This window comes from Chelonoidis abingdonii, chromosome 18 (genome assembly GCF_003597395.2).
Source record: "Chelonoidis abingdonii isolate Lonesome George chromosome 18, CheloAbing_2.0, whole genome shotgun sequence".
Classification (NCBI taxonomy): domain Eukaryota; kingdom Metazoa; phylum Chordata; order Testudines; family Testudinidae; genus Chelonoidis; species Chelonoidis abingdonii.
This window is the reverse complement of record NC_133786.1, coordinates 7,449,597-7,473,652: the sequence shown is the minus strand read 5'-3', so window position 1 is coordinate 7,473,652 and position 24,056 is coordinate 7,449,597. Positions and strand designations below refer to the sequence as shown.

The window sequence follows — 24,056 nt, the reverse complement described above, 5'->3', positions numbered from 1 at the left end:
TGGATGGCATCCCTTTTCAATTTTTGATACCGCAGAGTCTCTGAAGCACTCTTCCTAGATTTGACGTCTCAGTATTTTGTATTTTGATTGACTGGCCATTCTTCCTCAATTTGGAGTTATCGAGGCAACAGGAAGAGAAGTTTTTTTAAGTGTTAAAATCTTAGCAGGGTGACATTTATTAAAAATCAAAGAGAATAAATAGCTAGTGGAAGCTTTACTCAGACATGGGTCCGTCGGCAGAGGCCTGTTTGTGTTTTAGAATCCTGTGCTCTCCCAGATGAAAGCCCTGCAGAAGGATTTTGTTTTTCAGACAGGAGGCAAGCCAAGTTGGTGATTTCATCCCAAGGCAGGCTGTGTCAAGCTGGTCCTATTCAAGCACGCAGGAAATCAACCTTGGAGCTCGTTCAGAAAAGAAGAGGGAGGGAGCGGGATTCTTAAACTGAACTCCAGGCAAGCAGGAAAGATGCCTTCTGTCATCAGGGTGCTCCAGGGGATGGTTCCTCACTCTTTGAAGGATTAGCTGGCAAGGGTTCAAATAACATTTCTTAATCCCCAGCTATTCCAAAGAGCAATTTGATCTCTGTCCTTCTGGAGCCGTGTGAGGGGCATGCACTGCATCACTCTGATAAGGGGTCAGGTGGCGATCACAGGCTCAGGCAGATTTTTCCCAAGCTGCTGTAAATCCAGTGCATTTTTTTCTGGTTATAACAATTGTTACCTAATTAAAACAGATGCTTTCTGGGCTTTAATAGGGCTTAGTGAAGGGAAAGAGAGAGAGCAAGCTATGGGCAAAGGAGAGGAATGGGGAGGCTAGTTGGCAGCTGTAGAAATGAGATGGAGGAGTGATTTAATTTCCAGCAAATAGTTCTCTACAATCTGTGTGAACATTCTTCACTGACGTATTTCAAGAGCAGTTAGAGCATGGACTGCAACAATATAGGCTACAGAGGATGAATGGTCCAGAGGTTAGAGCACTGGAGGACGACTCAGGAGATCTTAATTCTTTTCCTGCCTTTGTCATGGACATTTTCCATGACTCTGGGCCAATCTCTGAATCTCTCTCTGCTTCTGCTCCTCAGCTGTAAAATGAGGTTAATATTTCTTCCTCACAGTGGTGTTGTGAGAAAACATTTTGCTAATGTTGATGAAGTTCCTGGACGCTTAGTGATTGGGGGCTATAAGTATCTAGATACCTTTATTGCATTGCTGTCCCTTGCCCTGGAGAGGCCACCTGTAGCGATGAGAAGTGAGTTAAATTTCCATGGACCATTCTATCTTTCTGCAGCAACAGCCAATTAATATTGGTTGTAATGTGGGCATCAACAACCAGATTTGGAACCTCCTCTCTGTTAGACCACCAGACACTCCACAACTGACTGTTAGCCAGGGGGGTCCTGACCAAGAATTGAAATGGCAACTAGGAAGTCACAGGCTCCATAGCTCAACCACTATCCCATGGGCGTACCCAAGTCCCATCACAGAATGAAGCAGAATGGGCAGACTTTTGGTTACTTTGATTTCTCCCGTTGAGCCCCATTTCCTGTTGCAGTCTGGTGGGCACTGTTCATGGGACACAGAACTACTTACCTCTAGATCATTGTTTTGCTAAGTTGGCTAGCAACCAAAGATAACCATAATTGAAAAGTGATGTGGTGCCTTATGAAAAATGAGTTGGCAGGGGAGGGGGGCTCAGATTCGTTCCCAGTGGGCAGGTGTCCAGATCATAAGTCACAGTGGCAGTCTTGGCAGAGAGGCCAACCACAGAACTTGCCTCTCTCACTATGTAGGTGCAGAATGAAGAACATTGGCTGGATGTAAGAACAATAAGACAATGGACCAAACTGCACTGGGGAGTCATGGAAGTTCCTTCCCTGGAGGTTTTCAACAGGATGCTGGATACCCGTCTGTCTTGGATGGCTTAGAGACTACAAATCCTGCATCTTCCCAGAAGGGTAGACTAGCTGACCCTTGTGGTCCCTTCCAACACTCTGGTTCTTTGATTCTATAGCATATTGCCCAGCCACTGCCAATAGACAGAGCACATCTGACTCCAGGGCTGTGAACTGGACACCTGCCTGGGCTCTGTAGACTCACACTATTCAAGGGGACAGGAATTCTGTTGTAGTGGTGGGCTCCACCCACCATCCAGGGATCAATTTAAATAGGCTGTTCCCACCACTCCGGGATTTATATAGGCTGACACCTACCACCAGGGCTAACTTCACTTGAAGTATGTGTGTGAATTCAGTGGATGTAATGGAGCATGGATACCCAGAATGTGCAATGCTGCACAGATCCCTGCCACCATATGGGCTTGTTCACCCACAGAAGTTGTACTGGTTTAACTAAAATTGGTTCAAAATAGATTTAAGTTAAACCAGTGTGCATACTTGTGTGGACGCGCACACATCAGTTTAAAACAGGCTATATAGGTTTAGCTTTCACCTTTAAATGTATCACTGCAAGCTAAACCTCTATGAGTCAGGCTGAAACTGATTTATTTGTCTCCCCACAGGGTTTTTGCACCAGTTTAGCTGAATCAGTTTAAAATCACACCTTTAGTTACATATTCAATTATGGTTGTACAGTGCTGTGTATAGACCAGGCCACGCCTGCCCTGCCCTGCATCAGAACACTATCCAAATCAGCATTTTCCAGTGCTCCCCATGGCGCTGCTCCAGAAGCACACAAAGATGGCTTTTGAAATCACCACTGTGACAGGGTCACTTTGTTGGCCATTTCACCAGGGAGATCAAAGATCAAATAGGCCTGGGTGCTGGAGTTGCTCACCAACGCTTAAGCCTGAAAGGTACATTGGAGAAGCAGTTTGGGGGGGTTTGATCGGCTGCTGGCCATGCTGTTCCAATTCTGTGTTTATACAGCACCTAGCACAATCAGATCTTGCTCTCTGATGAGCCCGTGGGTGGTACAGTAATACAGACAATAATAATAGAGGATATCAGCCGTCAGCTATGCCACTTTTAACAACCTGCACTGACATACTGTATTTAAACGAAAGTTAATCACAAGTTTATCAGTGTGAAAACCTTGCTGGGATTATACGTTCCCAGCTGAACTCTGCACGTGTTCCTTATAGGGCGAACAGAGTTTGCTGGGGGTTTTCACCATAGAAGATCAAATCTGCCCCTTTGCAGGTCTTCTACAACACAGAAGGACTTCAAGGAATGTAAACTCTCCTTTCGAGCAATTGCTTTTATGGACTTTTTTTTTTTTTTTTAATGTTAAAACAAGCTCTTTCTGTTGTGAATAATGCAGACAAAATGTTTGCAACTTGGCTCGGAGGATGGGAAAAATGCAGGAACCGAAAGCCAAGGCAGTTTCTCAGTGTCGACACTTGTTAGACAATTTTTATTTAGTGGCTGGTGCTGGAATCTGCCCACGCAAGCTGGGGGCTGAGGAAATAGAATGTGAGCACATCTGCTTGAGGAGCTGCTGTCTGAGTTGGGGAGCATCTTGTGGTAATTAGGGGTATTCACATCTTTAATTTAATTGACCAGAGGGGTTTTTGCCTTTCTTTTGTGTTTTTATTTTCGTAAAGCCAAGGTATCCCTAAACACTAATAACCCTCTGCCTTTATCTCATGCCCTTTATCCCAGGGAGCTCAAAGCACCTTGCAAAGGTGCAATGAGTAGTGCTGTTACCATGGAAACACTGAGGCCTGTGGTTAGTGTCAGAGCCAAAACACAGGGCCTGCAATTCCCAACTCCAACCACTACTTTACACTCCCTTTTCCATGGCGGCATAGGAACGGTTGAGGGAGGTCTTTTCTAAGGCAGGTAGCTTCCCTGGGAGGAAAACCTACCCTCCTCCCCTTCTTTAACCCCCAAACAATGCCCCTTTTCTTAGGCAAAAAGCAATTTCCTTTGCCAGTAACATGCATTCCCCTTGCTGTTGTTGTGGCCATTGTAATCCAACTTCTCCTGCCTGCCCACAGGCCTGTGTGTCTGACTCCACCGTGTGTGATCCTGAACCCTGCAAGATCAAATTCAGCTTTGTAGGACTTTGCCACACTGTAAGGGGACCCCCATCCATCCATCCTTATGGGCCATCTCTTATTTGGTGCCTTCAATCCTGTGACCTAGAAGCGAGGAAAAGGTGGTAAGAAAATATTGGAATCAGTGCATTGGAGGAAAATACTACTACTCAGCTCTCTGTAACACATTTCCTCTGTGGATCTCGAAAGCACTTTGCAAAGGGAGAGCAGGATAATTGCTCCCATTTTACAGTGGGGGAAACTGAGGCACGGAGTGGTACAGTGACTTGTCGAAGATCACACCAAGAGTCATGAGAAGAGAACCTGTCTCCTGAGTTTGAGTACCCATTCGGTACTCTACCTGCTAGAGCAGGGGTTCTGAACCAGCGGGTTGTGACCACTGTACTGTTTTCATATTGCTAAATGGCAAAAAGGCCCCGCTATGGACTAAAGACCTTGCACGTGACTATATGAAGGAACAAACTAACCAGCCGCAGTGTGATAAGCTTTCACACTTTAAAAGGGGGAAGCTCCTGATGCTGGAGAAGAAACAATTCATTCATTTTCCTCCCCAGCAATATGTCCCTTGTCCCCTTGATGCTCCCCAACCCCCGGCTCCTCTTCGCCTTTTGACTCCTGTCCATACCTTCCTCTTTCTCTGGCTGTCCATATGTTTCACACACACCCCACTCCAACTACCCACAGGTTCACTGACTAGAGAAACCCTATCAGGAGCATAGTCCCCAGCCAGCCTGTGGCTATGTAGTTATGGTTACGCTAAGAGTCCTGGATGACCCCTAGAGCGATCCTGTGGGACTCTACCCGTATGGATGCAGCACAGAGCACCTACCCCATATCTGCTAAGAAAAACGGGCCACAGAACTGGGTGCTCTGGGAGCAGATGCCTAAACTTAGGAAAGTTCAGGCTGTCATGCTGGTTTCTTTTTAGCCTCTCTCTTCTTCTAAGTGGGCAGCCATTGTCATGTGGGAGAACCACTTTGGCAGCATGAGGGTGGTTCCCTTGTTTCTCAGGGCTGAAATAGGCCAGGAGGCTGCACAGCTAAGTGCGACGAGACATAACCATGTCCCAAGGGAGCTACTGAGAAGTACTTGGCCAGGGGAGAGGCATGTGTCCCAGTGAAAACCAGGCCATGGCCCAATGGTGTGACTGAGGGACTATTGCATAGGGTTATCATATGTCCATATTTTCCCAGACATGTCCGGCTTTTTAGTTCTTAAATCAACATCCGGGAGGAATTTTTAAATATCTAAAAATGTCCGGGAAAATACAAATGTATGGTAATCCTAAGTCCAAAGTCCTGGGGCTGGTGACGTTTCCTGGGGCAGCTCCCAGCGCCTGCCCACCGGCAGGAGCCTGCAGTGTGGACGGCCCCTAGGCACAGAGGCGGAGGGAGTCTCTGCATGCTGCATTGGCTCCCTCCTGCCCAATCAGAGCTGCGGGGCTTGCAGGCGCCAGCAGCGGGCATAGAGCCCTCCGCCCCCTGACCCGACTGTAGGAGCCAGAGGGACCTGCCGGATGCTTCCCAGGAGCTGCCCCAGGCCAGGACTCCCCACCTCACCCTCCACCAGGTCTCTCTCATTCTTAGGGTTGGGTCAGGGGTGGGAAGGACGGAGGGCTCTCTGCGCGCTGCCGGTGCCTGCAAGGCCCGCTCCACAGCTCTGGCAGCTCCCGTTGGTGCTTTTCCCGGCCAGTGGGAGACACAGAGCTCGCACTTATGGTGGACGCAGCACATGGAGACCTGTTGGCTGCCCCGATCCTAGGGGCCAGAAGGACCTGCAACAGGAGGGGTGAGTAGGCGAGTGGTGAGCAGCGGGGATTGAGTAGGTGAGGGGTGAGTAGGTGAGCGGGGGGCCAGCAGCGGGCGCGGGGGTTGAAGTGGTGAGGGAGCCAGCAGTGGGTGGGCGGGTGGGGGTGAGGAGGCAAGAAGAGCGAGCCAGCAGCAGGCGGGGGTTCTTGGGGCGGGCATGGGGGTTTCTGGCAGAGGAGTGAGGAGGTGAGTGGCAGGTGGGGAACTGAGGAGGGACGCAGCAAGCCAACTGCCGGCCAGGGGGTGAGGAGGGGTGCGGTGGCAGGGCCTGGGGCAGAGTGGAGGCGAAGCTGACACCCCTCTCCCCACCCATGAAGTGTCCTCTTTTTTGAATGTTAAAATATGGTAACCCTACTATTGCGTGTCTGAGCAGTACCTTGCCGTGGCCCCTTCACTGAGGCACAGATGTATGATTCCTGTGCCATGGAAGGGGTACTATCCCCTTTATTCTGACCTCCCCCCAGCCCTGCTCATGCCAGGGCTTGAAAGACAAGCAGGTGTCTCTAATCAATTAGACTAATACAGAGCTGGCTGTGTGAGAGAATTCATAATTTACACAGGTGTTCACAAGTAAGGCTGGATCCCAGGTTAGGGTTTTGCAGTTGTAAGTTTTCCTAGCTGTTGTGGGGATTTATTTTTTGTATTGTATTACAGAAGCATCCGTAATCCATACTGGATCCTGGGACTCTGTTGTCTTAGGTGCTGTATTGTACACATAGTAACAGAGTCCCTTTCTCCAAACAGCTTAGAATCTAAATACACAAGACAGACCCTCGGTGGGACAGAACTCAGCCAGCCTGACTCCTAGATTAATGCTCTATCCACTAGGCTGGGCTGTCTTCAATGCCACTTCTCTTGCTAATTTTAATGAGAGTGGATGAGTCAATCCTCTGCCCTGCTTTGAAAGAAAAAAGAAATCTTGTTATAAATAAGAAAATAAAAAATAGAATTTGGAAGTTTAGACAAAAGCAAATATGGAATGAAATGTTTTAATGAAAATAAAGCACCTAATGAAATGAAAACAAAGGTTTTTGGGGTGGAGTGCAGGTTTTTTGTTTTATGCGCAACCCAGTCATGGAACTACTGCGGGAGACCCAGAAAGCCAAACTGACTAGCCTACTTTAATAGTCCCACCTAAAAGGAGACATGCAAAAGATAAAGGAACATGCAATCTGGCTGCAGGGGAAAATGCAGCAGAGATGGGTTTGGTGGGTTTTTTTGTTGGCTATTCATTTAAGTTAAACAATCCAGCAATTTCTCTACATTCAGCCAAAGCCTGGAGTGTAAGGAAGAACTGGAGAACAATGCAAAGAAAGGAGAGGTAAAAAATTAGCCTTTTATTTTTAAAGAAAATCTTGTAAAGAGAAAATAAATCTTTAAAAAACTGAATCTCCCCCGACCCAAATGGGTGAAAGGTGACAATGCAGAAAAAAGCATATGCCCTAACTTTCTGTATTCCTTCTTTATATTTAGAGCTGGGATGAGTCCCATGGTACTGGTTCTGGTTACCTGATTGGCTGAGCATATCTCCTGTGTTCAAGTGGGCTAGTAGAGGCCATAATGACTTTCTTTTTCAGAGACAGAAGAAGCAGCTGTGTTCTGGTGCAGTGTGGAGAAAGGGTTGTTTAATGTTTCCTCACCCTGAAGACAACCCAAGATTTTAGGATCTCGCCTGGCAGCCTCCCACAAAAACATTATGAGAGAGCAAATATTCCAAGTTGTTGGAGTATTCGGCCAATGAGAAGACAATAAAAGGTAGGATTAAGAGTCAAAGTGTACCTGAATCTGTTGAGGTGCCTAGGTTTCCCTGGAGTTTGTTTAGGTTGTGAGCCTGGTACAATAGGCTTTTATTAGTTTAAAATTTGCACCTGGGTGCTGGGGGTACTGCTACACCCGCTGGCTTGAAATGGTTTCCATCATATACAGGGTTTACGGTTTGGTTCGATGGCTCTCAGCACCCCCAAATTGTTCCTGCACCCTTGAATCTACATTTTGAAAATTTTGTTGCCTTTGTACTCATAGTGTGTAGATGGTACAGATCAGTAATGCTGCTGGAGATAATAGGCTGCCTTGTCTGACACACCATGAACAACAGCAAGAACAATTTAAAATGTGATTTCAAACTTGGTTTGCTTATTCTGGATGCCTGAAATTCTGCTTGAAACGTGTAGATTTTGTCAGCCCCACGTCTGTGTGTGTGTGTGTGTGTGTGTACTTCCCATGTTAATCTATGTGGGGGTTTTGTACATGTTGTTGTTCTTTGTCTCTATATGCCAAAAATGCTCAAAAATGGCAGCCAAAGGTCTTCTGTGTGACATTTGGAATGGGCAAAATCATGAGGTAGAAGAAGAGAATTTTGACCTGGGATGGGGGCAGGGGAGGAGGGAGAGGGGATTTGTGGAAGGGGTGGCAGAGTTTAGAATTTGATGGAAAAGCACTTGGAATGCTCAGAGGGTCATGCAAAACAAATGGATCAAACTGTTCCCGCAAAATGTTGTGGAAAGGTCACTGCTAATTTAGATTAGTCCTAGAGGGGATTAGTGGACATTGCTAATGACTAAGATTCTTTTCTGTCTTCAGTTGCGTAAAGGAGCAGTAGTTGTCATGGGTATAGGGCTAGGTGCCCATCTGTGACCAGTGGTACAGTGACAAAACAGGCTTCTGAAACCAATGCAGTGTTTATTTTAACAATAGGAACAAAGCATTTAGAGAAAAAGGCAGACCCAACTTCTTCAGACACCCCCAGCAGGTGCGTTTCTCAATTTGGTTCCCACAAACAACTCCCTGCTCTCTCTCGAGAGAGATTCATTTTAGTTTGCTATAGTTTTTTAGTTCTTCAGGGTCCCAGTCTTTTTCCTGTCCTGGTATTGTCTCTTAACAATCCTCAAGTGTTTGCAAAAGAAGTGGCTTATCTGTACCCATTTTTCTTCATTTTTGCTTGACAAGGGAATGGGGTAACTATGGGCAGGGTGACCAAATGTCCCATTTTTAAAGGGACAGTCCCATTTTTGGGGGACTTTTTCTTTTATGGGCACCTATGACCCCGCCACCCCTAGTCCCATTTTTTCACAATTGCTATCTGGTCATCCTAACTAAGGGCCTTATTTTGAGCTGAATTTAACTCCTGTTGTCACAACTTTCCATTGATTTCAACCAGAATTGAACCATGGCTTAACGGGGGTGCCGAAAATCTACATCTCCCACTGAAATTAATGGGAGCTGCCAGGTACTCAGTGCACTTGTAAAATCAGGCCCTAGAGCACTGATGTATTTTTAAAGTACCCACTATTATAGTATCTAAATCGATGATGTAGGATGAAAAGAATCCCTCCTTGTTTGTAAATAAATGGGCTAGTAAGGCCATATCACCATACAAAAGTTGCACTGCTTTAACTACTGTTAAAGTGGTACAAACTTCCTTTTGTGTGTGCAGATAAGGGCCATTTCTAGGGGTGGGTGAGCAAGGTAGCTGCCCTCGGCTCCAACTTCCAGGGGACATCAAACTGCTTATTCCTGTAGAGCAGTGGCTCTCAACCTTTATTCTGATGACCCCATTCACACAGTAAGCCTCTGAGTGTGACCCCCCACACACACTTCTTACAAATTAAAAACACTTTTAAATATATTTAACACCATTATAAATACTGGAGGCAAAGCGGGGTTTGAGGTAGAGGTTGACAACTTGCGACCCCCCCATGTAATAACCTCGCGACTCCTTGAGGGGTCCAGTTTGAGAACCTGTGTTGTAGAGGAAGGGGAATAGGCTATGCTAGTATTGTGTGCAGTAGGGGTTGTACCAGTGTAACTATCAGTACCACTAACTGACTTAGTTATATACCAGTACAATAGCTGTGTACACCAGGCATAGGTGGGAAAGGGTCAGTCGGACTTGTGTGAAAGCCACATGCAGAATGGTGATTGAAGGGACAGCAGATTGTCCTAGAATCTCTGAGAAGGATGAAATATCTCAAGGGAAAAATGACGCAATTTCCAGCCGAACATAGCACATTTTACAAATGCCTTAACCGTTAATTAATATCAAAATCTGCAGCCCATTATAGGGCTTTGGCAACGCATTTCAGTTCATACTCAAATAATTGGGAGACTGCCCAAGTGTATTCATAGGCCAACTCCCAGGGCTACAATAAAGGCTATTGTCTTGTGCGAAGTAGTAATTTGCCCCTCCCACGCCGCTTTATTCTCTGCATGACCTTTGGAAGTGGTCAGTTGCCTTTACCATACATGGAAGAGCATCTTCAAACTAAGTGCTGAGGCTAGGAAGTATTTTTATTTTTGTAAACCTAAAATATCATTGTTACTAAAAAATCTGGGGACTAGGAAGAAAAAACTCTCTCTGCAAACTCAGCCAAGCATTGCCATGTGGTTTAGATTTAGTGCTAGAATTATGTCATCACTGAGCCCTGTGGCCCAAGCAGGAACTTCTGGTATATCTCATGATGGAAGGTCGGCCCGACAGTGTCTTGTTCTGATGACTGAAGAGCAGGCTCTAGCATACTAAGCATAGGACTGGGAGCCTACACTTCTTGAGCCAAATTTCCAAAATTCAGCTTCTATTTAGGCACCAGAATGGGGGGCTAGATTTTCTAAAGAGCTCAGTAGCAAGGGTCACATCATTCACTGCCCAGAAGTGTCCTGATGAGAGCTGCTGGGTGCTGTCCTCTGTTGAAAAATCCAGGACTTTGGAGCTGTGCTCTGTCTCCACGCCAGCTCTAGGCAAAAACCTGCAGCTCCGCTGCTCTGGGCTTCACTCCAAAGCCGTAGAAAAATCTGACCCCGGACTCTGTTTCTGGCTTCACCACTGATTCCGTACCTTTTGAGCAAGTCGTTGTAGTTAAGGCACTGAACTAGTTCAATTCTCTGCTCTGTGTGACTTCGGCCGAGCCCCTGAATCTCTCTCTTAGTTCCCTACCTATAAAATGGGGATAAAAATACTTCTATTCTCCCCTCATTGTCTTGTTTGTGTAGATGAAGGTACCAGTTAGACTGGGAGTCTGCAGCAGAACTGGGAGGTGAACCCAGATCTGCAGAGCTCCTGTCCAGTGCTATAATGAGCCATCCTTCCTTAGACCTCCAGATTACACTTCCTTAAAGGTAAAATGGAAGTGTATCTAGTAGTTAAGGCAGGGGATTGGGAGCCAAGTGCAAGGCTGGTACAAGCCATTAGGCAACCTAGGCGGTCACCTAGGGCGCTAGCATTTGGGGGGCGGCATTTTGGATCCTTTGGCGGCGACCGCAGTGGCCAGATCTTCGGCCATCCCAGTCGTCATCGGCATTTAGGTGAAGGGACCTAGGGCAGAGGGGTATGGGGAGGGCTGCCTGCAGCAAGTAAGGGGGGGTGCAGCATGCAGGGGAACTGCTTCACGCTCCAGCTCACCTCTGCCCTGCCTCCTCCCCTGAGCACGCCGCCCCGCTCTGCTTCTTTTCCTCCCAGGCTTGCGGCACTAAACAGCTGATTGGCACTGCAAGCCTGGTAGGCAGAAGAAGTGGAGTGGCGTTGGCACGCTCGGGGAGGAGATGGAGCAGAGGTGAGCTGGGGCGGGGAGCTGCTGCACAGCTCCCGGGCTGGGGGGAGCTGCCATGGAGGGGGGGGGGGGGCAGGGAGCTGCCACAGGGCTCGGGGGTGGGGGGGCGGGTGCACAAGGTGAAAGTTTCGCTTAGAGCGCGAAACATCCTTGCACCCACCCTGGCCAAGTGACCTGGGTTATTTCCTGATTCCGCCACTAACTCGCAAGAGCGTGAGCAGAATGCTTCACCTTCCTGATTGAGGGTATGTCACCAGTGCAGCAAGGAGGGTAGCACAGGTGGTAGCCTGGGCCAGTTGCCCTAGTACGTAGTATGGGGGGATTTGTACACAGGTAGCTAGCCCAAGCTGCTGCTTCTGCTACCTCCAGCTACACTCCTCTTTCTAGTGCCCTTGCTCAAGCAAAGCTAGCGTGTGTGTCAACTCATGCTGGGGAGTACCCTCCCAGGAGCTGTGTAGACGTACTTAGCCTCTTCCTCTATAAAACCAACGTTTGTGATTTGCTTTGAGGACCTTCAGCGAAAGGCATTATATCCGTGCAGAAGGGTTAGCCCTTTAACCATCATGAATAACGCAGTTATCTTAATAAAAGAACGGATTATGACATGACAGTTGTATTGAGGTTTAACCGCTGTCATGGATCCACTGAATTATAGGTTTGTTAATCCTCAATGAGGGTGTTCTATTTTGTCAGCTGATTTTTTACTGAACATGCAATAAGTGTCTTACTCAAGTGAATCTCTATTAAACGCATATGTGGAAATCTTAATTTGAAGCATGGCGGAAAAGAAGGACTCGGTTCAATTAATAAAATCTTGTTTAAACATGGTGGGCTGCAAAATCCATCCAATGCCAAAGCAAACTGTGACCTGTAAACTTCAGGCCAGATGTCTCATGTGGAGTGTAATAAGAAGCCAAAGGACAGGCGGGGTGGGCGGGGGAAAGGTCTGAGGGGAACAGTTTGGCCCTTGAATCTCCAGTCCATACAGAGGGGTTTTGTTTCCATTCAGGAAATACAAACTCTTTCTGTGTTGTTCATATTCAAACTGTGTGTTCAATAGCCCCTCGTCTCCCTCTCCACCCAGCAGCAGCAACAGCTCTAAGTAACACTGGTGAACAGAAACCAGATCTTGTAGCGAGGTTCAGGACACGCTCTATGCTTCCCTCGAAATGATGGAGAAAAAAGGAACATCAAATGCAGTTGCAGTGGCAGAGATGGCTTCATAGGTCATGGGCTGGGTTTTGGCCTAGCAATGGGCCCGAACAGAAGCTCCCGATCTGAGTACCCAGTGGTCTGAGGGAAAGGTTGATCTTGTGATTTAGACACTTCACTAAGAGGTAGCAGACCCAAGTTCCACTCCTGGCTCTGATGCTGACTCCCTGAGTGACTTTGGGCAAGTGTCTTCACCTCTTTGTGCCTTCATAGTGTCCCTCACCCCTTCCCCATCAGTAAACCTGGGGAGAAGACTTCCCTGCCTTACTGGTATATTGTGAGAGTACATTACTTAATCTTTGTGAAAGGCTCAGGTACTATGTTGACGGAGGCCACAGAAGTGCCTGGATAGATGTAAACTTTTCAGCTGGCCCATCTCTCTAGACACAGCAGTTTGACTCAGCCTGTCAAAGAACAGCCCTGAGCTTTGGGGAAGTTCAAATCCAGATTGAAACTCTCCAGGGCCCTAGTACTGATTGTAGGGTCCGATGTGGGACATACTGCTTATTCGTTCCACCTATATGTAAATACATCCCTTTGGAGAGGAGGGGAAGGTGATTGATCCAGATTTCTGCAGCTGGCTGAGCCACCCTCATTTTGAGCAAATAAAATCTAGAATTGAAGTAGTTGACTGGTACCTAGGTCTCAAGGGTTCTATTCCCACCTCTGTCACTGACTCATTAAGTCACCCTGGGCAAGTCTCTTCACCTCTGTTGTACGTTTTCCTCTCTGTAAAGCAAGGCTATTTGTCTGCTTCAGAAGGGGCGTTGTGTGGCTTGATTTACAAATATGAACTACTACAAGATAATCTGATATGATAACAATAGCACTTTCTCAGCTGGAAATACTTTACCAAGGTGGGTAGAGTATCATTATCCCATTTTACAGAGAGGGAAACAGAGGTACAAGGAGGCAAAGTGATTTGCCCAAGGCTACAAAGTGAGTCAGTGGCAGACGTATTAAAAGAAACAAACAGTCTCCTGACTCCCATGCCCACTTCAAACAGTCAACAGCTACTCTGAGGAAAGGGGCTATAACCGAATGAAATTTTGTATTACTATTTGGGATGTATTAGGGTTTGGTTGAATTTCTTTTGTGGCAAAGAACTGGATGGCATTGGGTACAGGATTCCATGTTGGAAGCATTTCCAGAGAGGCCAACCCCACTTTCCATACTTAAGTATTGACCCCTGTGTGTTCTTGTGTTAGTGGGAGTTGATCTCCACAGTTCTGGTCCCACCTACACGTGCCCACCACTGCCACCATTTTCTCCTTGCTCGGACCATGGGGGTCACAGGGTAGCTCCATTTGTCTCACTCCTGACTTCACAGCTTTATCCAGACTATCGTGTGTGCTTGGACCAGTCTTCCTCATTCCAGCCAGCTGTCCTGGGCACACCTCGCTCTGGGTCTGTTCGCTGTCTTGTACCCATTTGTTCTCGGATGCATGTTTCAGGCCAGGATCTTGTTGTGGAGTGACCAGACGTACTGTCCCGATTTTGAGGAGTTTGTCCCGCGTCCTGATTAGAGTACGGTTGGGACACCATTTGTCCCGATATTTTGTTTCCTGGTCTTCGGCGGCAATTTGGCAGAGAGTCCTTCAGTCGCGGACGGTCTTCAGTGGTATTTCAGCAGCAGGTGCTTCTTTCTTTGGCAGCAAGGTTTATTACCCGCCACCAAAATACCACTGAAGACCACCCGCGACTGAAGGACACTCTGCCGAATTGCCGCCGAACTCCAAGAAGGGTGAGTGTAAATAAATAAATAAATGCCCCCTCTGCAGCAGTCCCGATATTTTCCCCTTAACATCTGATCACCCTATCTTGTTGGCTTTTTGCTGAGCATGTTCTACGTGGTGAGAAAAGGCAGAACCCCTCGTCCAAATCTTACTCTCCTGATGGTGGCATAACACCTTTCTTACATTGTAAGCTGTTCAAGAAAGCAGCCATGTCCATTTCTCTGTCTGTATTGTACTGAGCACAACAGGGCCCAATCCTGAGTGGGCCAATGGGCTGTATCCTGACAGAAGTAATAACTATGCTGAATAAGGACTACAGTCTTGAGGATTTGATGCATAAGAATAAGAGGGCGGCGAGGTGGGGGGGAATAACACCTATTAGATCATCTAATCCCTTTCCTCGGCTATTGGAGAACTGTTTCCTATATTCCATTCTCCATTGTTTTCTCAAGTCTTATTATAAATGTACTCTGGGGTAGAGATTCCACCTCTCCTTGGGAAATTATTCCACAGCCTATGAGGTCTCACCATTAAGAGATTTTCCTGATATTCAGCCTAAATTTTCCCTTTCCTAATTTCATCCCATGACTCCTCATTATATCCACCCCCTTCTATTGTCCTAAGTAATTCCACTTTCCGTAATGTTTATTTGATCTTTATATCACTAAGCAGTTTATGTTCCCTCCCTCACACCTCTTAATCATTTTCTCCTGAGTCAGTTCTTCCAGCCCCCTCTTCATTTTTGTGGTGATTCTTGGAATCCCAGTTGATTACAATATTCATTACAATAACATTACTGTCTTCAAGAACTGAGAGAGACATTTTGGGGTTCAACTCAGACCAATAAAGGGATGTGTCACTTCCTACTCTGCAGCTCTGGCTGCCTTCAGTGCTATGCTGTTGTGGTTCACAGCCCGGACACCAACAGCCAGCCTATAAGCACGCAGGTCGCACTCTGGCTTCTCCAGCCTGGTTACTTTTTGCAGAGATCCCTACACCTCTCCAGTCCCAAATTTCTCCCAAGCTGTCAGTCTTGTAGTGTCAAGTTCTGCTGACCGTAGCACACTCAGAACCTTGTTGGTGGCTCCTTTAAAGAGTCTATACATTGCTCCTCATTCATTTGACAAACTCTTTCATTTCTAGCACAGCACTGAAATGGTTTCTTGTAAAAGCAAAACAAGTTTATTAAACAAAAAGTCCTGGCTTTAAGTGATACCAGGTATCAGGGGCCAAGACAGAAATGATTACAAACAAAAATAAAAATAGGCTTCTAAACAAAACTTAACTTTGGCAAGTTACAATCTTTCTCACCTGTATTCAGTTCCCAGAGACTTCCTTCCCCTTGCATGAGCGGCCCAGTATTCTGTGATTTCAAGAGGTCTGGCCTCTTGAACCCCCACCACCAAGTGATGGATACCTATGGGGGCGGGGGGTCTCTCTGCTTTCTTTTTATGGTCCAATATGCCTTTGAAATGTATTCTTTGAAAAGTAAACCCCGATAAAGTTCCTTTTCCCTGCTGGCTGTGGACACCTGGCTGTCAAGTGTAAACTCCAGGCTGTCCTCTCCCCCATTGGTGATTTTTTACAATGCCAATGATCTCTCCCTGCAACCGCCAATGCAAATGAATAGCCCATTGAATTTGGCCACACATGATTTGAGGTGTTGGCCTCTTTTCTTTGTCAGGAGAAAACCTGTTTATCAACTCCCCCTGGCATGTCTGGTTGTACATCTTTTAATCACAGACTTTAAAGCATAATATTAGTGAATAGCCATGAATCCTCATTTAGTGTTATACATACCTTTCACAATGATATTAATCACCAGTGTGTCATTAGTTTTCAGAAAAGGCATACTCAATACACTTATAATACATTATTGTACACAGTCTGTTAATTCATTTATCTATCGTTTGAGGTTCAGACCCCTCGTCTCTATAGTTAAGAGGCTATCCTCCCCACTCTAGGTTGATGGTTTTGTTTACCTTTTATATAAATGTACCTTGTGACGGGGTGCTCCACTCACTGCTAGGATGGTGCCTCCTCCTGGTTGTTCTAGGGGATAGCTCACAAGGTGGGCACCCAATCCCGCAGTTGCACTGTCTCTCTGGGTCTGCAGCCCCTCTGTAACTCCATGAGCTGCTGCTGCCTTGTCATGAATCAGCCCTCCAGCCAGGTCACGATCTGCATTGTCCCTTTTTGGGGTATCAAAGTCTTCCTTCAGCAGTCCTGGGCAGTCTTCCCATTCACTGGCCTGTGGTGCCTCTCCCTCAGTGGCTGGCAGGGGAACACGGGCCCACTCTCTACCCCGGGTTCCGGCTCAGGGACACTCCAGAAAGCAATCAAGGTCTGTTCTCTTCTAGGCCTTACTGCCTTTCCCTCAGCCTTTTCCTACCTCCCTGGCTGCCCCCTGAGTTTACCAGCTCAAATGTACCTCCCTTCTCCCAGGGAGTGACTGCAGACTTTCCCAGCAGCCCTCTCTGCTTCCAGTTTCCTGTCTTGATAGTCCCAGCCCAGCTCATTCATCTTCAGCTGGGCTTCTTCATTCAATTTGAGGATTACTTAGTCACCTGGTTCCTCTCAGCTGTGGCCTGTTGGGTTAATTAGCTCCCTTCTTTGTCTTCATTAACCCTTTCAGGGCAAGTGTGGGGTGAACACCCCATCACAGACTTCCATTGTTTCTGCCTGATGTCCAGACAAGCAAATACACATTTCTTTATCAGACTTTGCTTATGAACTGCTTTCCAAAACAAATTTTAAAAACATACTTCTGGCACATATCCATAGCGCTTTGGACACACCCCAAATGTACATCACACAAGAGTACTAATGGTCAGAGAGTTATGAGTTTTCCAATGAGATGCCACCATTTGGGTATATATCATGACAACAGTGTGCTAGGTGTAGTGACTATGTCAGGCCTCACAAGAATTGCTGATGCAGAGCAGTGAACCACTAATGGGCCTCGGTGTCATAGCAATATGATTTCTCTTCATCGATCATGGACACCATTCTGGATATGGCATACCTGCAAGGGCACTGGAACCGGAGGAGCCAGGGGACCCATGGTCCTCCCATTTTTTGAAAGTGGAAGAGTCTGTCCTGTCCACTTCTCACCACAGGTCTCCTTCCCTTCCCCACTTCCCCAGCCAGTTCGGCAGCTGGAGCCCATTAGGGGAGCCTGGGCAACATGAGGCGTCATGCCACGGACCCTCCACCTGCCTGGGATGGGGTGGGGGGCGAGAGCAGCCCTCTGCATTTGTGACCTTTTGATGTTCATTTCCTGGGAACACGCGAGGGAATTTTCCTAGTGTGAATCCTGTTTTGTGAATGATTAGGCAGAAGGTGTGCTGAGACCACTGCCCATCCTGCTAGCCGATATTGTCTTATTGTTTCTTTGTGCTCTCCCATCTGTCATCTCTTGTCTTCTACGTAAAGTGTAAGCTCTTGAAAGCAGGGACCTTCTCTTTGTTCTGTGCTTGTACAGTGCCTAATGCAATGGAGTTCCAGGCCATGACTGAGGCTCTGGGGGGGACTATAGTAATACAAATTAATAAGAAAATGAGTTTTATGCTTGAATCCTCCATTCTATCAATGCAAAATTCTAATTGGATATTTTGCTGCATTATTCACAACTTTAGTTCTGAGCCTTCCAACCAGCAAACAAAAACCACACCATGTGACCTATGTCACTAACCAATACCACATAAAGCTCGAATACGGAGTATAGTAAACAACTGCTTGACAATTTGGGGGATAAGTCTGTGTCCGTTTATGGATTCCGTTTTGGTTTTGCAAATGCCATATATTTCAAACTCCATTTTGAATGTCACCTTTGAGCGTGGATTTTGTAGTAGGAACTTGACACCTAGTGGAGAGACTGTGTCTGGGAAGCTGTAACAGAGCAACAACTACTCTACAATGGGTTTGCCAGCAGCAGGGCCAATGACTTTGTGAAGACCCTAAGGAAAAGTGTGTTCAAGAGTTTGTTGTGTGTCCATAGGTCTGTGATTGTCTTGTGCTTCTTTAAGAGTACAATGTGTGTGCAGTTGCATGTATATGTAAGAAGTTCCTTTGCTAAGCCTGTGTTTCCTTGACTTACTACCACATTGTAACTAGGAAACAAGAGTTCCCACAGCCAGATGGACTAAGGGGAAACGTGTTTCAGCAATTGGGGGACTTGGGAGGACTGAGGCACTGGTTTCAGGATCTCAGCATCCAGACTGCAGGATCCCACTCCTCAAAAAGGGTGTCAGAGACAGCATCTGCACCTGACCATGTGGTTGAGGTACCCAGAGCTAGGAACAGCGATCAGTTGCTACTCAGAGCCAGGGACTTGGAAGCATGTGGGATCCAGTGGTTGGATCCAAACCAAGACTAGTGTCCATCCAGAGAATGAGACTGGGCCAGGTTGTGACAGATGGTTATGACACAGAGGGAAACTTCTGTGAATAACTTCAAATTCAGGAATATCACCATCTGCTAATGAAAAGAAAAACATGTACAATTTGGCATAATAAATTATTTCTTAGTGATTATTCACTCGGCAACAATGTTTTTTAGCTGCGTTCCTGGTTAAAAACTTCTTAACTTTGTGGTCACAAATGGAGTAAAATGTAAACTATTTGAATAGAATAGAGGTAGAGAAGGGAAGTGGAGGAATTAATTCAGATGCATGGGTTGACCAGTAGTGTTTAACATCAATTGTTCATGAGGGGGTATTTGTGATGGAGGGGGAGGACGTGATACCATCTCAGATCACAGAACTTTCAGATAAATAGTGTTTTACTATCTGAGTGGGGAGAATGGGAGGAGGCGGTACAAGTGCAGAGGAAGCGAATGCGGACACGTGTCTATGGTAGGCTCAGAGGAACAGGAAGGTCCTTTGTTACTGATGGGAAAAGCTTTTGCTTCACCTTGCTGCTGTCTGTCCTTCAGCTCAACAAAGTGTCTTATTTTTACCAGGTTTTGCCTGGAGCAATTTTGTAAGACTAATACATGGTCTGAACAGCCACAAGCCTGTTTTACCTCACTGAGACTATAATTATCCTGAAATTGAAATTCATCACCCCGCAGATACCTTGTTTTAGTGAGTGGGTTATCTGTCTGCTGATGCTACAATAGTAACAGAACCTCTGGCTTCTTTGCAAAGTGCCCGTCATATTACAGAAAAGTGATTGGGGCAAGAGTTCTTGTATGGGCAGTGCCCTTGTTATGAATGACCAGGCAGACGCAGAGGGCTGTGGCGAATGTTGTTACTGTAATTCTCAACTCAACTGCCTACTTGATGCTCACTTGAGGTGTGCGCCCCATAATGGTGGATAAATCCAAAAACAGGTGGAAAATCATTGAGGCATCTTGTAGATGGCTGTGTTATGCCTGCCCTGAATTGTTATTCTGGAAGAGCCTAATTGTCCATGTAGCCTGCTGTCTTGTCTCTGACAGTGGCCGGCACCAGATATTTCAGAGGCAAGTGCAAGGAACCCCCATAATGTACAATTATGGAATAACGTGTCCCTCGGGGAAGTTTCTTCCTGACCTCCAGCAATGAGTGGTTGTCTTATGCCCTGAAGCATAAGGATATTTTCTTTAAAAATTGTTATCCTATCTAAGGTAGCTGTGGATGTTCTCATGTCCAATCCTTTCTGGGATGCTGCTAAACTGAAGGCCTCAGTGATAACATGTGGATGTCACAGGAAATAAGTCAGTATTATGTTGAAATATCCTTTATTAATTGTAGGTTCAAGGGGTGAAATAGGTTACCACTCCAGATATTTGTGCCCATGGAAGTTACAAGTAGAGTTAAAAGTCAGCAAAATGATGGACTTGTGACAAGCCAGGACAATGGACATCTCTCTTGTAGATTTGGGATCGGCTATATCCTGTCATAAGAGCTGTAGGAACACTTAAAGTTTTTCTGGTAAATGTCTGTCTTCACTTATGATAGAGGCTTTGGTCCTGGTATCCAACAGTGATAGAATCTTGCCTGGGGAATTGTCTGTGGCACATGGTCAAAGATATGTGCGTGACGTAAGCCATGCTGAATATCAAGTCATGTTGTCTTTCTGTGGCTCAGTTTCCTGTATGTGAAATGGGGATAATGCTTCTTTTCCCCATCCTTTTCTATCTTTACTATTTTGGTAGCAAATTCCTCAGGATAAGGATGGTCTCTTAGGTACGTAGCACAATGAGCCCTGGTCTCGGTTGGTGTCTCTAGGTATTGCACACCTTCTCTGTGGCAACTACAGTTCTTGGGTGTATGAACACACCCCTATGAGGACAGTGTTAGAGACACATGAAAGTAAACTCCCTTTAATGAGCCAGTGCAGCTAATTGAGTGCATCTCCCTGTTGTTTTGTTTATTACCCATGAGGATTTATGACTTTCTCCTAACCTCCAGCAGTTCCCGCTACTCTAATCTCTCCAGGGCCCTTTTTTATATATATATATATATATATATATATCCTTGAGTGTGTGCTACATTTCCAACCAAGATGCTATCCACAAATCAGATCATGGCAAAATTTACACCAAACAACTGGACACAGATGGAAATGAAGAATCGAGGTGAGGTACTTGGCTCTTTCACGTTCATTTGGTCAAAAAAAATCCTCTAAAAATGCTTAAACACCTTGCTTGGACTGCACCGAGAAGCAATCCCTTCTGTAAGCCTGAAATATGCTTCCCCGGTGGGACTGAAGAAGTCTGCAGTGAACACCAGTTTACTGTGGACCACTTTCTTCTGACAATTGATCCCACTTGCCTATACACAAGACTGTGTCCCACTCATGTCCTATATTTTGTTCTCCTTGGTGGGCCGTGTTTTACAGCCTAGCTGTAAGGGCCTTTTCTGTGCATGTGTAAGTACCCTGTGTGGTAGTTGCCAGTTACTGGGGGTAGAGGATGACTGGCCGAATAACTCTTTTTTTTTCCTCATTCTTGTCCGCTGTTTCTCAGCTCCCAGAGAGGGTACATCAAGCCTTATACAATAGCTCACTGGTTCAGTTTCACTTGGGATTGGCTGGTTTCTGTAAAGTGCTTTGAAATGTTGTGCAAGAAATTGAAATATGTTAGTAGTACAGCAAAGTGTGATCACATTGTCATTTTTACAACTCCTCTCAACCCATCCAACATTACAGTATCTGTGACGCTGTATGGAATCTGGGGGACAACTGAGAATATGAATAACAATATTGTAAAATTGCAATGAGTTATGCTAGATATGCTACGTAGGATATCTGCAAAAATGTTATAATTTGCCAGATATGATCATCTCATTTATGTGCGTATTACCTTTGTATTTTGGGTTATAGATATATATGTGTGTCTGTATTTCAAATTTGGGCTATGCTTCTGAGTGACGCTCCCAGAAGAGTTTGGCATCAGCACTGCCTAGCCATTAAGGACCATCAGCTATACAATTGACCCATTGCAAGAAGGCAGATACACGTTATGACTCAGCAAGGCATGCAGGGGCATGCCTATGGACAGAACTCTAAGGCCTCCAAGCAGTTTGTGTTTGAAACAAAGGAAGCACAGGAGGCATTGCAAAAGACTATAAAGGCAGCTGTGTCTTCTCCATTTTGTCTTTAATCCTGCTGTTTACCTCTGGAGGAACTTAGATACAAACTGAAGCTCTGAATAACCCATCCAAGCTGTGGATGTGTTTCAGACAGGGTCGGTGCAACCCATTAGGTGACCTAGGCAGTCGTCTAGGGTGTTAACATTTGAGGAGGGCGGCCGCCCCGGTCGTCGGACGCCTCTGTTGGGGGCGCCATTTTGGGGGCGAGACTTTCCGCCGCCTAGGGCGCCAAAAAAGCTGGCGGCGCCCCTGGTTCCAGAGGGACTTTCAAGCCAGCGAACTCACCAATACTGCTAGGAACCCTGATATATGGACTTTGAAGTCTTCGTATGTATGTGATTGTTTTACCGTTTAGCATCTCTCTTCTTGTTTTTTTCTTCTTTCTTTATAATAAACCTTTAGTTTTAGATACTAAATGATTGGCTGGCAGCATGGTATTTTGGGTAAGAGCCAAACCTATATTGACCTGGTAATGTGGCTGACCCTTTGGGGTCAGAAGAACATTTTGTATAGTGAGCAGAGTTTTTTAAATAACTTCTCGTTGTACTGGACCTAGGTTCTGATTGGGAACCAGAGAACTGGAATGCAATAAAGGGGGCTGTGTGATTTCTGTTTTGCTTCTAGGTAACCAGTGTTGGGGATCAGAAGCACAGTTTGTGACTAGTTGGGGAATTTAACTTTAGTGTTACCCACCAGTCTTGGGAGTATCTGCTTTCCCTTTTGCAGCCTGCCCTGACCTTGGCATTTCCAGTGAGGGCTGCCCCAGACGCCACAGGTCACAGTACCCACTGACCAGTCTGAGATTTCTGCTCTCAGCTGTTCTTGGTCTGTAAACGACCTTTCTTTCTTTCTTTTTTTTCCCTTTGGGAATTGCTAGAATCACAGACATTAGAGATGGAAAAGATCTATGAGGTCATCTGGTTCATCCACCTTCTCCTGGGGCAGATTTGTTCCCTACATTATATTTTCCTGTATTTTGTCCAGTTTTCAGTGATTTAAGCAATGGGGCTTCCATCATTTCCCTTTCGGGATTGTTCCACAGCCTGGCAGACCTCTCACCATTAGGAAAGTTTTTCCTAATGTTCGACCTAACCGTTCCATTTCTTAACTCCATCTCCTTGAACGGCGAGGAATATAAAATATAGAATTTTGTTGAGAATTAGTTAAGTGAGACCATCTATCATCTTACTCTCTAGATGTCAATCTTATAATTGTGATTTACCCTTTTCATGCCAGTCAAGTGAACGTAAGTACAGCCATATCAGGTCAGACTAATGGTCCATCTAGCCCAGTATCCTGTCTTCCAACAGTGACCAATGCCAGGCGCTTCGGTAGGAATGAACAGAACAGGCAATCATCACGTGATCCATCCCCTGTCGTCCACTCCCAGCTTCTGCCACTCAGAAGTTGGGGACACCCAGAGCATGAGGTTGCATCCCTGACTATCTTGGCTCTTAGCCACTGATGGACCTATCCTCCAGGAACTTGTCTAGTTCTTTTTTGAACCCCATTATAGTTTTGGCCTTCGCAACCACCCTGGCAACAAGTTCCCCAAGTTGTCTGAGAGTTGTGTGAATTAATAGTTCCTTTTGTTTGTTTTAAACCTGCTGCCTATTTGTTTCATTGGGTGGCCCTGGTTCTTCAGTTATGTAAAAGAGTAAATAACACTTTCTTATTCACTTTCTCCACACCAGTCATGATTTTATAGACCTTTATCATATCCTCTATGATAAAGTGAACAGTCCCAGTCTTTTTAATCTGAACAGTCCCAGTCTTTTTAATCTCTCCTCATATGGAAGCTGTTCCAGATCCTTAATCATTTTTGTTGCCCTTCTCTGTACCATTTCCAAGTCTAAAATAACTTTTTTGAGATGGGGTGACCAGAACTGCAAGGACTATTCAAGGTGTGGGCATACCATGGATTTATAGATTGGCATTATGATATTTTCTGTCTTCTTAGCCACCCCTCCAGTCCAGTGAGAACTGCACCAAGTGTTGCACCCCATTTGCCCAGGTACAAGTCTGTTCTACAGTGTCTTGTTGCTGATTATTTGAATTTAATTATTGATTAAAGGCAGTAGCATGAAAGAGTCAAAACTTTTATCCATGAAATAAGGCCAGTCAGAGTAGCAGCAGTGTAGCTTTCCCGTCCCTTAGCTGAGC

General features: G+C 45.9%; 1 protein-coding gene across 5 annotated transcripts in view; it reads left to right on the top strand.

The window, feature by feature from the left end:
• Positions 1-24,056, top strand: part of ZBTB44 (zinc finger and BTB domain containing 44) — a 136,123-nt gene that overhangs the window by 54,191 nt on the left and 57,876 nt on the right. Inside the window, exons 7-8 of one of the 5 annotated variants that reach the window (XR_012657203.1) lie at positions 7,401-7,578; positions 20,052-20,208. The exons of 2 other annotated variants lie outside the window; for them this stretch is intronic. The gene's annotated coding sequence lies outside the window, so the exon portion shown is untranslated. Of the gene's footprint in view, positions 1-7,400; positions 7,591-20,051; positions 20,209-24,056 lie in introns of those variants that run through there. 2 more of the 5 variants (XR_012657204.1, XR_012657202.1) reach the window with 2 other exon arrangements.